The sequence below is a fragment of the Scyliorhinus canicula genome, chromosome 1 (genome assembly GCF_902713615.1).
Source record: "Scyliorhinus canicula chromosome 1, sScyCan1.1, whole genome shotgun sequence".
In the NCBI taxonomy this organism is placed as follows: domain Eukaryota; kingdom Metazoa; phylum Chordata; class Chondrichthyes; order Carcharhiniformes; family Scyliorhinidae; genus Scyliorhinus; species Scyliorhinus canicula.
Window position 1 is genome coordinate 76,022,530 of NC_052146.1, and position 17,727 is coordinate 76,040,256.

At 45.1% G+C, this 17,727-nt stretch overlaps 1 protein-coding gene across 6 annotated transcripts in view; it reads left to right on the forward strand.

Moving 5' to 3' along the window:
- pisd (phosphatidylserine decarboxylase) overlaps positions 1-17,727 on the forward strand; it is a 173,850-nt gene that overhangs the window by 123,161 nt on the left and 32,962 nt on the right. Inside the window, exon 1 of one of the 6 annotated variants that reach the window (XM_038793394.1) lies at positions 12,489-12,594. The exons of 4 other annotated variants lie outside the window; for them this stretch is intronic. The gene's annotated coding sequence lies outside the window, so the exon portion shown is untranslated. Of the gene's footprint in view, positions 1-12,488; positions 12,595-17,727 lie in introns of those variants that run through there. One more of the 6 variants, XM_038793398.1, reaches the window with a different exon arrangement.

The window sequence follows — 17,727 nt, forward strand, 5'->3', positions numbered from 1 at the left end:
ACACACACACACACACACACCTCCCTGCTCCCAAGGAAAATGACCCCAGCCTATCCAGTCTCCATTATTAGATGCAACACTCCAGCCCAGGCAACATCCTGGTCAATCTATAGTGTGATGACCAGAACTGCACACCAGTACTCCAGCTGCGGCCTAACCAGTGTTTTATACAGCTCCATCAAAGCTTCCCTGCTGTTATATTCTGTGTCTTGGCTAATAAAGGCAAGTATCCCATATGTCTTCTTAACCACTATCTACATTCCTGCTGTCTTCAGGGGGTCTATGGACATGCACACCAAGAACCCTATGGTCTGCTGTACTTCCAAGTGTCCTACCATTCATTGTATATTCACTTGCCTGGCTAGTCCTTCCAAAATGCATTACCTCTCACTTTTCAGGTTTAAATTTAATTTACCACTGGTCTGCCTATCTAACTAGCCTGTTTGTATCGCCCTGTACTCTAAGGCATTCCTCCTTGCCATTTACCACACCACCATATTTTGTCTCATCTGCGAACTTACTTATTATACCTCCTACATTCACATCCGGATTATTAATATACACTCCAAAAAGCACAACACAGATCCCTGTGGAACACCACGGATCACAGGCTTCCAGTCACAAAAACAACCTTTGACCATCAACGTCTGCCTCCTGCCACAAAGCCAATTTTAGACCCAATTTGCCAAAATGTCCTGGAAATACCTTCTTTTTTTTTATAAATTTAGTGTACCCAATCATTTTTCCAATTAAGGGGCAATTTAGAGTGGCCAATCCACCTAGCTTGCACATTTTTGGGCTGTGGGGGCGAAACCCACGCAAACACAGGGAGAATGTGCAAACTCCACACGGACAGTGACCCAGAGCCGGGATCGAACCTGGGACCTCAGCGCCGTGAGGCCGCAGTGCTAACCCACTACGCCACCGTGCTGCCGGAAATACCTTCTTAACCAGTTTCTCATGCAAGACCGTGTCAGCAGCCTTACTGAAGTCCATGTGGACTACATCAACTGCACACAGCTAAATCACTGGCTTTGAAAGCAGGCCAGCAGCACAGTTCGATTCCCGTAACAGCCTCCCCGGACAGGCGCCGGAATGTGGCAACTAGGGGCTTTTCACAGTAACTTCATTTGAAGCCTACTCGTGACCATAAGCAATTTTCATTTTCATTTCATTTCATATACACCTAGTCATCACCTTGAAAAATTCAATCTAATTTGTAAGACATGATGTCCCTTTGACAAAGCCATGCTGACTATCCTTGATTAATCCTTGCCCCCACCCCCAAGTGGGGATCAATTCTGTCCCTCAGAACTTTTCCCAATAGTTTCCCTACCACTGAAGTTTCACTCACTGACCTGTAATTTATTGGTTTATCCCTACCACCTTTCTTGAATAATGGTACTACATTAGCTGTCCTTGAGTCCTCTGGTAGCCCCTCACCCCCTTGTAGCCAGAGAAGATTTGAAAATTAGTGTTAGAGCCTCTGCATCCCTTGCCTCCCACAGCAGCCTGGGATACATCTCATCTGGGTCTGGGGATTTAGCCACTTTTAAGTCCGCTAAAACCGTTAATACCTCCGCCCTCTCGACGTTAATTTGTTCAAGTACGTCACAGTCCCCCTCGCTGATTTCTATACCTACAGCATCCTCCTCCGTAATGAACACTAAACTTAGAAACAAAAAGGGGGCAAACACATTACTGGGAGTGTATTATCGGCCCCCAAACACTGAGAGATAGAAGGGCAGATATGCAGGAAAATCTCAGAAATTATTCCTCATGATCCCGTGGTTTTATGTATATTTCAAGGAGATGATTTACTAATCCGTATCACTCACCTTTGTTGTATCGTCCTCACTTGGCATCATGTTTTGTAATAGAATGACAAAAAACAACATACATTTATAATGGTATCTTTCAATGCACAGAAATTCTTGGCACAACACGTGCAATGTTATCAGAATATTTTAAACTGCTCCAGAGGAGCAAGAGGGTAACTAGAGAAAGGGTTGGCCCACTCGAGGACAAAGGAGGAAAGTTATGTGTGGAGTCCGAGAAAATGGGTGAGATTCTTAACGAGTACTTTGCATCGGTATTCACCGAGGAGAGGGACAAGGCAGATGTTGAGGTTAGGGATAGATGTTTGATTGCTCTAGGTCAAGTCGGCATGAGGAGGGAGGATGTGTTGGGAATTCTAAAAGGCATTAAGGTGGACAAGTCCCCAGGTCCGGATGGGATCTATCCCAGGTTACTGAGAGAAGTGAGAGAGGAAATAGCTGGGGCCTTAACAGATATCTTTGCAGCATCCTTGAACACGGGTGAGGTACCGGAAGACTGGAGAATTGCGAATGTTGTCCCCTTGTTTAAGAAGGGTAGCAGGGATAATTCAGATAATTAAAGACCGGTGAGCCTGACATCAGTGGTAGGGAAGCTGCTGGAGAAGATACTGAGGATTTATTCCCATTTGGAAGAAAATGGGCTTATCAGTGATAGGCAACATGGTTTTGTGCAGGGAAGGTCATGTCTTACCAACTTAATAGAATTCTTTGAGGAAGTGACAAAGTTGATTGATGAGGGAAGGGCTGTAGATGTCATATACATGGACTTCAGTAAGGCATTTGATAAGGTTCCCCGTGGTAGGCTGATGGAGAAAGTGAAGTCTCATGGGGTCTAGGGTGTACTAGCTAGATGGATAAAGAACTGGCTGGGCAACAGGTGACAGAGAGTAATAGTGGAAGGGAGTTTCTCAAAATAGAGAACTGTGACCAGTGGTGATCCACAGGGATCTATGCTGGGACCACTGTTGTTTGTGATATACATAAATGATCTGGGGGAAGGTATAGGTGGTCTGATTAGCAAGTTTGCAGATTACACTAAGATTGGTGGAGTAGCAGATAGTGAAGGGGACTGTCAGAGAATACAGCAGAATATAGATAGATTGGAGAGTTGGGCGGAGAAATGGCAGATGGAGTTCAATCCGGGCAAATGCGAGGTGATGCATTTTGTAAGCTCCAATTCAAGAGCGAACTATACGGTAAATGGAAAAGCCCTGGGGAAAATTGATGTACAGAGAGATCTGGGTGTTCAGGTCCATTGTACCCTGAAGGTGGCTGCGCAGGTCGATAGAGTGGTCAAGAAGGCATACAGCATGCAAGAAGGCATACCGTCATCGGAAGGGGTATTGAGTACAAGGATTAGCAGGTCATGTTACAGTTGTATAAGACTTTGGTTCGGCCACATTTGGAATACTGCGTACAGTTCTGGTCGCCACATTACCAAAATGATGTGGATGCTTTGGAGAAGGTCAAGAGGAGATCCAACACGACGTTGCCTGGTATGGAGGGCGCTAGCTATGAAGAGAGGTTGAGTAGATTAGGATTATTTTCATTAGAAAGACGGAGGTTGAGGGGGACCTCATTGAGGTCTACAAAATCATGAGAGGTATGGACAGGGTAGATAGCAACAAGCTTTTTCCCAGAGTGGGGGACTCAATTACTAGGTGTCACGATTTCAAGGTGAGGGGGGAAAAGTTTGAGGGAGATATGCGTGGAAAGTTCTTTACGCAGAGGGCGCTAGGTGTCTGGAACGCATTGCCGGCGGAGGTGGTAGAGGCGGGCACAATAGCATCATTTAAGATGTATCTAGACAGATACATGAATGGGCAGGGAGCAGAGGGATACAGATTCTTAGAAAATAGGTGACAGTTTTAGATCGGCACAGGCTGGGAGGGCCGAAGGGCCTGTTCCTGTGCTGTAATTTTTCTTTGTTCTTTCTTTGTTCTTATCACTTATTTTAGATACTCAGTTTCGTTTTTTCCCCTAAACTTTGCATTGAAACAAAATAGATTATTTTACTGAGTGACTAAAGGTGGAAAATGTTTTTGCAAGAAGGGATGTTCGACCTTGAAAAATTCCAATTAATTTTTTTAAAAGCCTTTGTTTTGAAACCGAAAACGAAGAGCCCGAGAAACCTGTAGTGAAAAGAGAATGTGGACTGTCTTTTTGCCAAGGCTGCTTTTGTGTGAAGCTCCTGGTGCCAAGGACACGTTGCAGAGCCCTTTCCAGATTGAGCAAATGGCAGGGAACCCCAAATAGATGGGTGTATGTAGATTAAGTTAAGGGGGCGAGCTGAGAAAGCAGTTGAAAAGGCAAACCTTAATGAGACTTCTGATGCAGTTAGGTACAGCACTTGGGGCAAAGGGGATCAAAGGAATATAGGGGTTGGATGATCATCCATGATCGTAATGAATGGTGGAGTAGGCTCGAAGGGCCGAATGGTTTCCTCCTTATTTTCTATGTTTCTATGAAAGGGAAGCGAGGAGTCAAAGCAAAGGGATTTCTGGCATGCAAATGGCAAGGTGATAAGTTGAGGTCACGGCAATAGTTGAGATAGGACTGCCAGCCAGAGGACCACTTGAAGACAAGTATAGTTCTCTATAAGTTGATTTACAAGGACGTGGGGAGCCAGTGGTGAGAACACCTGCAAAGAAAATGTGGAAAACTGGGCAGTAGATTTGAATGTCTGTCCAGACAGACTTAAAACGACAACTTGCATTTTTATAGTGCCTTTGATGCAGGGAAGGACAGGCTAGGATGTTTAGAGATTGTAAAAAGGGAATGCTAAACCAAACGAGGAAAGGTGAATAAATATCTTAGTTGAAGAGATAAATGTGAATAAGGATCTTTTTTTTTAAAAAGGAAAAACAGATGATGAGGAAGAGAATTTTAGAGAATGGGGGCTTTGTCACTGAATGCTAAACAATGGTGGAGTGAAAGGCGGGGGAATGCACAAGAGGTTATGATCAGTGAAATGGAGAGTTAGGGGAGGAGGGAGAAGTAAGGATGGGAGGATATTAAAGATACAAAAGACCAAGGTCATGGGAGGGTTTAAACATGATGATAAGAATTGTAAATTGGAGCACGGTTGGGGACTTGAGAACCTCATAGGTTTGGGTGCACAGGAGTGACAGGTGAGCAGGACCTAGTGCCTGATAGGATACATCAGCAAGGCTTAGGAGGAGCTGAGGTTTCTAAAGGATAGAAAATGGAGGGATGGCTAAGACAGCAAGAGCATACTGTCTGGAACATAAGAACAGTAGTGGGCTATTTAACCCCATAAGTTTCTGACTCTAACTGTGATTATGGCTTATATGTAGCTTAACTCTTTCTAAGCACCGTTGATCGATATCCCTTTGCAAAATAATTTATTGATCTGTTTTGCTATTTTCAATTGAAGCAACAATCACAGCATTTGGGAGTAAATATTCCAGATTTTCGCAACCCCTGTGTGGAAAAGAAAACCTAAATGACCTAACCTTTAATTTGAAGATTGTGTCCCATGGACTCTGATTTACCCAGCAACGGAAAATTAGTTTTTAAGCATGCTACCCTTTTATTGTTTTAAACACCTTGATTTGATCATCCCTCAATGACAATACAGTACAAACTAAGTGTCCTCACAGCTTAATTCCTTTCAGTCCTGGTATCATTCTGGTGTCTCCATTCCAAGCCCAAAATCTCTCCTTCCTGTGGTGCCGTGTCCAAAAACTGAAATACTGTTCCAGATGGGGTCTGAGCAAAGCTGTGTACAGCTGAAGGATCATTTCCTTTCTCTTATAATCCAACACCCTCTTGTGATAAAGACCAACACGCCTTTAACCTTGTGATTACATTTATACCTGTCTGGAGGGATATGAATTTTGTTAAAAGATGGGTTGACGCATGGCCATAGACTCTGTTAAATTGGGCGGTCTTTATGATAGCGAATATGGTGGTGACAGCTTAGCTTGGGGGTCAAATTGGTCACCAACATTACAGACAGGCTGGTGCTCACTGAGAGAATGACTGGGGAGTTGAAGAGTTTGTGGTGGAAGTACAGAACTTGTGGCAAGAGTTAAAGATGGTTTTGAATCTCCAAAGTATAAATGAGTCTGATTGGCAGAAGGGGAGTAGTAGCAACAGAGATGGACAACATATTGCTGAAGATACAAGAAAGTATTAAATTGGACATGTAGCCAGCTGTGGCTGTGATGCAGATCATCCAATTCCACCCATTCCCTGGTGAGTTCCCATTTTGGCTGGTCTGTTGTGGGGATATCTGTATCAAGAGAAGCAGGATACTTTCTGCACAAGTGGGCTGAGGCCAGTGTAGCTCAGTTGGCTGCATGGCTGGTTCATGATGCAGAGCGCAGCCAGCAGCACAGGTTCAATTCCTGTACCGGCTGAGGTTATTCATGAAGGCCCTGCCTTCTCAATCTTGCCCCTCAGCTGAGGTGTAGTGATGCACAGGTTGAATCACCACCAGTCAACTCTCTCCCTTAAAGAGGAAATGATGATGTGGAGATGCCGGCGTTGGACTGGGGTGAGCACAGTAAGAAGTCTTACAACACCAGGTTAAAGTCCAACAGGTTTGTTTCAAACACGAGCTTTCGGAGCACGGCTCCTTCTTCAGGTGAATGGAAAGGCTTGTTCCAGAAATGTTTATATAGACACAGTCAGAGATGCCCCGGAATGCGAGCACCTGCAGGCAATCAAATCATCAAAGATGCAGAGAGAGAGGTAACTCCAGGTTAAAGAGGTGTGAATTGTCCCAAGCCAGTTCAGTCGGTAGGCCTCTGCAAGTCCAGGCTTGTTGGTGGGGGCCGAATGTAATGCGACATGAATCCCAGATCCCGGTTGAGTCCGCATTCATGCGTGCGGAACTTAGCTATAAGTTTTTGCTCAGCAATTTTGCGTTGTCGCGTCTCCTGAAGGCCTCCTTGTAGAATGCTGACCCGGAGATCAGAGGCTGAATGTCCTTGACTGCTGAAGTGTTCCCCAACTGGAAGGGAACAGTCCTGCCTGTTGATAGTCGCACGATGCCCGTTTATTCGTTGTCGCAGTGTCTGCATGGTCTCGCCAATGTACCACGCTTCGGGACATCCTTTCCTGCAGCGTATGAGGTAGACTACATTGGTCGAGTCGCACGAGTATGCGCCGCGTACCTGGTGGGTGGTGTTTCCACGTGTAATGGTGGTGTCCATGTCGATGATCTGGCATGTCTTGCAGAGATTACCCTGGCAGGGTTTTGTGGTGTTGTGGTTGCTGTTCTGAAGGCTGAGTAATTTGCTGCAAACAATGGTTTGTTTGAGGTTGCGCGGTTGTTTGAAGTGGAAAGTGTTTGAAGTTAAAGAGGAAAGCAGCTGGTATTTGGCGTTTGGTTGCTTTAATGCAACTTATGGTTGCAACTTTCTGTTCTGTTCTGTTGAACAAAGCTGAAGAGAGCCTAAATGTTTATCAAAGTACCAATCAATGCTACCACTACTTGCTTGAAACCTCTCAGAATTGCTGTCACTAAAATATCAACCTCTGCTTTAAGCTGGCTAGTTCGACCATTATAACCACTACTGTAATGCTCCCTGTGCTATATCTGCAATTCCTAACCTCCCTTCCTGAAACTGCTGACTCTCTTCCCTCCCCCGTGAAACTGTCGAGTCTCTCCTCTCCCCACCCCAGAAACTGTCGAGTCTCTCCCCACCCCACTCCTGAAACTGCCCTTCTCCATCCCTCCACAAACTGCCGACTGCCCCCTCCCTATCGTTTATATTTATCGGTGCATACTACGTGCAAATTGACTCCAGTACAAGTGTTTCTGTATTCCTAAAGTACCCATTGGCTGTAAAGTGTTTTGGGATGATTTGCGGTTGTGAAAGACGCTATATAAATACAAGCCTATGTGTGTCTCTTCCAGTATTCTAGTAATGTTAAGGAACTGGTTTTAGTTTTTAATTAAACTGGCGTAGCAATGTCACTTGTCAAAACCCCTACCATCCCTCGAGCTGAGGTTCTAAAAGTGTGAATTGAAGCCAGAGTCATGGCAATGTGTGCAGCATTGATACAGCTTTCTGCTGTTGTTGACCCATGGGGGAAATCATCTTTTAGAATTTGGATGGTCACGTTATTCCCAAACTTCAAGCAGCTCTGTTTAAGGGAGAAGATATTTCCGTTTGCATGTTTGTGCCTGCATTAGTGTTTAACCCCAGAATTAAATACTGAATGACTCTACATTTCCTGGAAGGTATCAATTGTGACCGTTGTACAGAGTTAGCTCATTATCAACCCCTGACACGTCAAACAAAAGATTGCACTGAGCTCTCTGAACAGCAGCTTCCGTTTCTCGCATGGGGTTTCCCTACTGTAAATTTTTTATAACTGACAGCCTTGTTAGGTAGCCTCTACCTGCGCTTATTACTGAACATCGCACTCTCTTTCTCCTGCTGTTGGTCCATCAAACAGGCCCAGGGCATGTACAGCACAATTATGCAAAAGCAAAATATTGTGGCTGTTGGAAGTCCGAAATATAAACACAAAGTATTGGAAATACTCCAGTTCAGATGGTCTGCAATGTGAAACAGAGTTAATATTTGAGGTCGAGATGACCAATCGTCAGAATTAGTTGACTGGTCATCTCAACCTGAAATGTTAACTCCGCAGATGCCACTGGACTGCTGAGTATCTCCAGCATTCCGTTTAATTTCATATACAGGTTAGATCCGGGGTAAAACGTTTACTCCACAGTGCCGTATCATTCAGAGGGTCAGCAAATAGACAGGTTAGATACAGAAAACTACTTCTACGCTGACGGCAAAACACACACAGGGCAAATGCAGCATGGATTAGATGCAGCATAAAAGCTCACGCAATTCTGGGATTCCTCAAATTGCAACTTGAGTTCAGAGGTAAGATGTTCCAGCAAATGTTTAATGTTTCACATAATTTGGGTACCTGGCTCTAGAAGTTGGTATTTTCTGGAATCCTGTGAAATTAACTGGTGGATGAGTTGGATGTGAACTCCTGTGCTGTAAAATCTCATAATGAAAGTTTACTCTCTGCTGTAGTTATTCAAAGATAGAAGTTAGTTCCAGTTGTTAGAAAATTGTGTTCCAAGGTAGCAGATATTATTTTGGCTAAAAGTGAACGTTCTGCATTAGTGATTGGCCACCAAAGTTTCATTGATGACTTAAAAAACAAAACAATTGCAATGCTGTTATCTTAAAAACAGCCACGAGCATAATAGGCCCTATGTGAGGTGAGAGTGACTGCCTGTGACATCAAGGAGAACAAGCAAAACTGGGGTTCATGGGAATCAGGGAAAAATCTCCAATGATTGGGTCATACGTATCATGGAAGATGTTTCTGATTGTTGGGGGTCAATTATCTGAGTCCCAGGACATCACTGCAGGAGTTCCTCTGGTAGTGACCTAGGCCCAACCACCTTCAGCTGCTTCATCAATGACCTTTCATCATAAGGTCAGATATTTGCTGATATTCAGGGCACAATGTTCAGCACCATTCACAACTCCTCAGATACTGTGCCAATATGCACCTAGACCTGGACAACATTCAGGCCTGGGATGACGAATGGCAAGTAATATTTGTGCCACACAAAAGCCAGGTAAACACCATTTCCACCAAGCGAGAATCTAAGCATTTCCCCATGACATTCAATGGTAATGCTATCACTGATCCCCCACTATCAATATTCTGGGGGTTACCATTGACCAGAAACTGCTAACTGGATTAGCCATATAAATACTGTGGCTACAAGAGCAGGTCAGAGGCTGGAAATTCTACGGTATGTAACTCACTTCCTGACTTCCCAAAGCCTGTCCGCCATCTTCAAGACTCAAGTCAGAAATGTGATGGAATAGTCTGCATTTGGCTGGATGAGTGCAGCTCCGATAACACTCAAGAAGCAGGACACCATTTAGGACAAAATAGCATGCTCCATTGACGGACACCCCCCCCCCCCCCCCCCCCCCCCCCACATCCACTATTTTAAACATTCCCTCCCATAGTCCAAAGATGTGTAGGTTAGATGAATTGGCCATGATAAATTGCCCTTAGTGTCCAAAAAGGTTAGGTGGGGTTACTGGGTTACGGGAATAGGGTGGAGGCGTGGGCCTAAGTCGGGTGCTCTTTCCAAGGGCCGGTGCAGGCTATGATAAACACACAGTGGCAGTCGTGTGTACCCTCTACAAGATGCAGAATAGCAACTGACCAAGGTTCATTTGACTGCAACTTCCAAAGTCACGACCATTACCACTTTGAAGGACACAGGCAGCAGTTACATGGGAACACTACCACTTGCAAGTTCCTCTCCAAGAAACACATCATCCTGACTTGGAAATATTTCACCGTTCCTTCACTGTCGCTGGGTCAAAATCCTGGATCTCTCTCCCTAAAAGCACCGTGGATGTAGCGTTGCAAGAAGGCAGGTCACCACCACCACATCGAGGGCAATTAATGCTGACCAAGCCAGCTCTGCCCACATCCCATGAAATAATTTTTTTTTAATTCTTGCGATGGCTATCATAGAATGATGGCTAAATGAGTGGAGAAGATGGACTTTGGCGATTAGTGTCAGGAATATGTGCCGGAGGTAGAGGTATGCAGCTTAGTCAATGGTTTCACAATTATACAGTTTAAAAACAAATTTGCACATCCTGCCAGATTGGAGAGGTTGCCATCAATATTGAGGAGGAGTGAGACAAAATACAGTAAGACATTAATAACTTTGCAGAATGGGCGCATAATTGGTTGATGAGTTTCACTATAGATTAATATTAGTTAATACATTTTCAGGGGAAGAATATGGAAGACCAAATACTCTGGAAGATAAATGTGTAAATGGGGTAATAGCAGGATATGCAGACATAAGGTCAGATGTAAGGAGGTCCAAGTGGAACTAAAACAGCAGCATGGTCTTTCCAATATACGGTAAGCAAAAATCCCAACACAATGGTAGGGTGGGCTGTTTAGGGGACAACAAATGTGGCAACATCTACAGACGACTCATAGAAAAAATCAGGACCCCACTGGACGAGACCAGACTGAAATGGGAGGAGGAGCTGGGCATGGAGATAGCAGGACTCTGGATCGAGGCACAGCATAGGATCAACTCCACCTCTGCGCCGGGCTTGGCCTGATGCAGCTCAAGGTGGTGCAGAGCGCATCTTACTAAGACCAGTATGAGCAGGTTCTTCCCGGAGGTGGAAGATAGGTGCGAGTGGTGTCGGGGGAACAGCCAACTACAACCACGATCTGGTCCTGCCCCAGACTCTGAGTTCTGGATGGCCTTTTCGAGGCTATGTCCAGTGTGATAGGAGTCGGGATGGAGCCGTGCCCATCTGTGGCGGTCTTCAGGGTGTCAGAGCATCCAGAGCTCTGGACAGGGACGGGGTGGACGTCCTGGCCTTCGCCTCACTGATTGCGAAGCGGAGACTTCTGCTATGTTGCAAGTCGGCAATGCCACCCAGGGCCTTGGAGTGGCTGTCAGACCTGGCCAAGTTCCTGCAACTAGAAAACCCAAAAAAACTGGGGCCAAGGAGAGATTCCACAACATGTTGACAAAGTTCACAAACCTCTGCAGACCTGCTCACAACCAGCAACTAACTAGGGGAGGAGGGATAGGGAAGTGGGGGGGCAGGGGGCACCACCTGAATGGAACTTATAGCAGAGAAGGAATGGCGAGGAAGGCCAGTCGCAGAAGGGAACACAGATTCCTCCCACACGGGCTAAACCGGGAAGGTGGACCATCCAAACCTCCCTCCAGAACTTCAGGGTGGAACAGGAATCTCACTTCACGTCTCCCCCACCCCGCCTCGCCACACACAAAACAAATGTAATTATGTATTTCGCTGTAATTGTAAATACGTATGTAAAGTTGTGTATAAGTCTTTTTCCTAAAAGTCGCAATAAGAACACTTTTTTAAAATAACTGAGATACACACCGATGTAAATAATGTAGGGAAATTATAGCACTGGGACTACTGTCATAGTCACGATGGCAGCTTGTGATACTTGTGTTGCTGTTGTTATTTTGGTTATTATTTTTATATTCTGCAAAGTTTTGATATTAAGTGCAAAAATTCTAATAAAAATATATATTTTTTTAAATCCCAAGTTGCAGCACTAATACGAATTGTAGCTGAGGAATTTCCTTTCACTACGATAATTACCCCTCCGATTTATAGAAACAAAGTTCACAGTTTGCTGGCATCATTCAATTTTTATCTTTCTAGACTTATACATGTGAGCTCCCTCTATCTTGCTGTTGCTCGCCCTCAGTCCCCTTATCTCCCCCTGTTTGTTTGAAAGTGCTCCTATTAAGCACCTTGTGATGTTTTATTGCATTAAAGGCATGAGAAATATGCAAGTCCCAACCCAGGGCGGTAGGTCAACATTGATGCTACAACGGAAAAGAGCAAACTCAGGAGAATAGGGACTTGAATATGGGATCCCCCTGCGCTACCAGGGCAGAGTGAGAGATCCTCCCACTGTGTCCAACCAGCGGGGCTCTGCGCCTCTGGGCCCTCATTGAATTCCGAACGTGTAAATCTATGTATTACACGTTTTCATGTTTGCTAAGTGTTTTTTCTGAGGGCTGGACCAAATTGCCTTTGTGTATTATGCAATGGTAGTTATGTAGTTTGATGTTTGTGTCCACAGAGAGCACCGTTAGGTGTGAGTGATCAGTACAGGGTAACAGGACTGTCTCTGCATCATGTGATCTTGATGGGTAAGAAGTTACTGTCAATGAAATAACAGGAAAAAAGTAAGTGGGGAAACCTTTTTTAATGTATTTTATTAAAAACATGTATCAAAACAGGTTACAACATAAATACCGGGCCCGGGAAATATACTTCCCAGCAATCAACTATACAGTCTGTACATTTTTTCACCCTTTTTTTCACTCAACCAAGCCAATACCCCCGGTAGCGATGCCAACCACTACTCCAGTACATTTGCCGTGCAATCAGAGAGGCGAAGGCCACGACATTGGCCGTCCTCCTCGCCATGAGCTCTGGCTTCTCTGAAACCCCAAATATCACCACCAAAGGGTCTGGGTCCACCTTTTTCACTATTCTAACTAAGACCGCGAATACTCCCCCCAGAATCTTCCCAATTTTCAATAACCCCAAAACACGCATGATTTGCTGGCCCCTGCCTACACCTCTCGCACTCATCTGCTACCTCCTGGAAGAACCCACTCATTTTGGCCCGAGTCATATGTACCCGTAGCACCACCTAAATGAAATGAAAATCGCTTATTGTCACGAGTAGGCTTCAATGAAGTTACGTGAAAAGCCCCTAGTCGCCACATTCCGGCGCCTGTTCGGGGAGGCTGGTGCGGGAATTGAACCATGCTGCTGGCCTCCCTTGGTCTGCTTTAAAAGCCAGCGATTTAGCCCAGTGTGCTAAACCAGTATCAGGCTCATCCTTGCACAGGAGGGGGTCCCATTTACTCACGCAGTGCCTCATTCCCAACTCCCCTTCCCATTTCTCCTTCATCTTCACCACCTGCTCGCCTCCCTGCCCCCCCCCCCCCCCAGCCACTTATGTATATCCCCAATTTTTCCCTCCACATCCGGAAGCGGCAATCGCTCCAGCAGGGTGTATCCCTGCAACCTAGGGAACCCCTCCAGACCTTTCCTGCAAAGTCCCTAACGTGCAAATACCTGAACTCACTACTCCTTGGCAGCTCTACCCGTAGCTACTCCTCAGCGAACCCTTCCTCCAAATACAGATCCCTCACCGTGGCCAGCCCCACTTCCCTCCACCTCCTGTATTTACTGTCCATCCTCTCCGGCTCAAATCCATGATTCTCGCACAGCGGCATTAGCACTGACATCCCTTCCATCCTAAAATTCCATCTAACTGATTCCATATCTTCACCGTGCACTGCACCGCTGAGCTTCCTGAATACCTACTCAGCCATTGACAACGCTGCCGTCACCATAGCCTTCAAACTGGACCCCTTACAATATTCCTCCTCCATCCTAACCCACTGTATCCCTTCTCCTTCCCACCACCGCCGCACCTTGTCTACATTCCCTGCCCAATAACAATGAAGCAGGTTCGGCAATGCCATCTCCCTTGCTGCCTCTGTTGCAGGGTCCTCCCGACCCTCGGCACCTTTCCCACCCACACAAAGTGCAAAATAATTGTGCCCAATTTCCCAAAAAAGGTCTTTGGTAAACAAGAACTGTCAGAATATTCATTTTCACCACTTGGACCCCCCCCCCAAAAAAAGTCAACTGTAGTGTATCCCACCTCTTAATATTGTCCCTGGCTTCCTCCACCAGATTTGTAAGTTCCACTTATGGGGCCCCATCCATTCCGTTGCTACCTTAATCCCCAAATACCTAAACCTATCCCTCGCTACTGTAAATGGCATCTCCCCCCCCCCCCCAAAAAAAAAAATTTGCCCGCCGTCCCAGCTCATTCACCAGGGGGATAATTGGATACTCTAAATTTATTATTTAAAAAAAAAAGAAATCTTTCAACCTCCGGAAACCCGTGGTCTAAAGTCATTTATGGCCGGGGCTCGGTTATTAGAACGGTGTGCATTGTTTGCACATTAATGAATACTTTCATGTTGCTCAAAGTCTACTGAAATAACCTGGAGGCCATTCTTGGGATCTACACAAGGGAGAATGAATTGCTCGGTGCATTCCCGTACCGGCCTCCCCGAACAGGCGCTGGAATGTGGCGACTAGGGGCTTTTCATAGTAACTTCATTGAAGCCTACTTGTGACAATAAGTGATTTTCATTTCATATTAAAGTACTTGATGAAACAAAGCCTTAGGATTTGATTCCAGGGGGAAAACACCCAGGGATTTGGAATTTCTGCTCCTGATTGCTGATCTGTTTAACCCTTCAACAAAGCTTGTATAGACTAATCTTAACTATTTTTAAAAAGTTAATTCAAAAATATATTTGCTTCTGCTGTTAGTGAGTGATAAATACACCATCTTGTGAGCTATTTATCAATTTCAGGTTGCAACCCTGGGCTATGCTGATTTATCAGCTAATCGAGATGGGAGGGAGGTATTAACTTTTATTCCCCCAATATCCAGCAAGAGTTCCTGTACCTGGAAATGTCAGTTGTGACTACTTCAGTATTACTGTACCTACACCTCAAGAACTGCAGTGGTTTAAGATTGCAACTCACCACCACCTTCTGAAGGCAAAACTAGGGATGGGCGATAAATGCAAGCCCAACCAGCGATACCCACATCCCATAAATGAATTTTTAAAAACTGTTGCGTCGGAGTCATATGGTCATAGGTTTGAACCCCAATCCAAAGGCTTGAACCCATAATCTAGTCTATTATAGTGACATGATTCTTTTTAAAATTCATTTTTACTGGACGTGGGCTTTGCTGGCTAGGCCGACATTTGTTGCCCATCCCAACTTGCCCTTGAACCACTGCCTTCTTGAACCGCTGCAGTCCATGTAGTGTAGGTACACCCACAGTGCTATTAGAAAGGGAGTTCCAGGATCTTAAGCCAGCGACAGTGAAGGAACAGCAATATATTTCCAAGTCAAAATGGTGAGTGATTTGGAGGGGAACCTCCAGGTGGTGGTGATCCCAGGAATCTGCTGCCCTTGTCCTTCTCGATGGTAGTGGGTTTGTAAGGTGCTGCCTAAGGAGCCTTGTTGAGTTTTTGCAGTGCATCTTGTAGGTGGTACACGGCTGCTACAATTATTTGTGGAAGGGGTGCCAATCAAGCGGGCTGTTTGTGCTGATGATTTCAGTCTGAGGGTGTGCTGCACCGTCACGAGTGCTGTGCTGTCTTTAGGATGAAACTTTAATGTCCACCTAAGAGGTAGACACATGGAAGATCCCATGGGTATTATTCAAAGAAGAGCCGGGGAATTCTTGCCTGTATCCTGGTCAATATTTATTTCTTAACCAATGTCAAGAGATTCTCTTATTGAGGCTACCACGCATCTTTCACAACCTCCGGATTTCCCAAAGTGCTTTATAGCCAATTTAGTACATTTTCTTAAAAATAAGGTTTTGTTGTTTGGTATTAGAAAATACTAATTAATTAATGGGAAGGCCTGAAGTTTTAAACATTTCTTCTTTGGGTCATCTTTCTTGCTGAATTGTATATCTGGATGAGAAATGATTAGGGCCTGGTTGTGATGCCACCACAGTAGAATTCCTGCTGATGTCCACCCGTGAAGAATGGGCAAGATCCCAGGATGCTACAGGTGGCTGGGGCACTGTAGCCCCAGCAATGTTTGGTGCTTCAGAAAGAGGATCTGAGTTTAGACCTGTCCAGGGCAGTGCATAGCCCAGCAGCAAAGTTGATGTGATACACAGCTACCATACATTCAATCCCGAGCGTATGCTCAGTCTATTGGTCATTTTGGCTGAGTGGAAGTGGGGTCATTCCAATTAGCCTGATTCCCCTGTGTTTTGGGGAGAAGTTGCTCTGTACTCTGATGCTGATACCAGCCCAGCAGGCCCAGCTGACAGTGTGAGGGCATCTGCTGAAACCCAGGGCAAGATTTTTTTTGAGCCTCAGGACCCCAACACCTGGACCAAATGGCGGACTTTCTGGGACCACACTTGCTGGGAGCCAGGCCAGAGTAGCTGAAGCATTGACTACAAGAGTACCTCAAAATGAAGGCACCCTCGGAGTTAAAATAATGCAATCTTTTAAGAGTGGGGAATGGTTGGCAGACCCCACGGAAAGAAACGGAAAACTCTCTGGGATAATCAGAGTAACAGTTAGCCTGTTGTCACATTCCTTGTACTGTATGTATCAAAATGCTTGACAATTTGTCTGTCTTCTGCTCTGGGTGCTGCTTCTTACCTGGGTAAAAGAATCCTGTTTGCTCTGGGCTGTGATAATTTTTTCTGGCCCATAATTTGAGGGTGTTGGGGGGGGGGGGGGGGGGGGGGGCGGGGGGGGGGAAAGAGAGTCAAAAGTCAATGTTAATTCATATAATATTCAGCAATAAGTAGTAGGGTGTTAGAGACTGTCCTATTGTTGGAGATACATTGGATGTAGCACAGGAAGAAAATGCAAAAATGATTTATGTGGTGATAACAGTACTGAGACTGTAAGTATCAGGAAAGTTTGAACATGCTGGTGTGCTTATCTCCAGAAAAGAAAGTTGAGGGGTCATCCGATTCAATCTCGATCACTCTCAAATTATGGATGGGGTTAGATGGGGATAGAAGTAGAGAAAATATTTATTTTTGTGGTGTGGAGATGAATATAATTCAGGATTTTTTGAGAAACTTCTTTACCTTGGAGTAACCAGAATATTGGGTCCTGTTTTGGTCACCATGGTAAAGATGTAGAGATTTACCAGAATGGTTCTAGAGATTTTAGCCACATGTTTAGATTGGAAAATGTAGGGCTCTCCTTCGAGCAAAGGAGATTGAAATATTTGACAGAGATGTACAAAGTTATAACAAGTTTAGAAAAGACAAACAAAGTAATGCCGTTCCCATTAAAAATAAAGTTGCCATAGTTCCAATGACCTGAGGCTGCTTTCCCCTTTGAGTAGAGCTGGCTGGTGGTGATTTAACCTGAGGATCACCACACCTCAGACGAGGGACATGATTGAGGTGGGGCTTTCATGAATAGCCACAGCCTGTACAGGAATTCAAACCCCACTATTGGCGTTGCTCCATATCACAAACTAGCTGTCCGGCCCTATTAGTTGGTCCACGGTTCCCATTAGCTGATTGTACCACGGGAGTGGTGGGGGAGAGACATGGATTTAAGGTTTTGAACGAGAGATGCAGTAGGGAAGGGAAGATGTGCATAAGTACCTTATGCAGCGAATGTTAAAGCTGAAACTCGTTGCCCACGAGGGTGGTGGAAACAGATGACGAAGTTGGCCTGGCATTTGAGGGCAATAAACTTGCAGGGCAA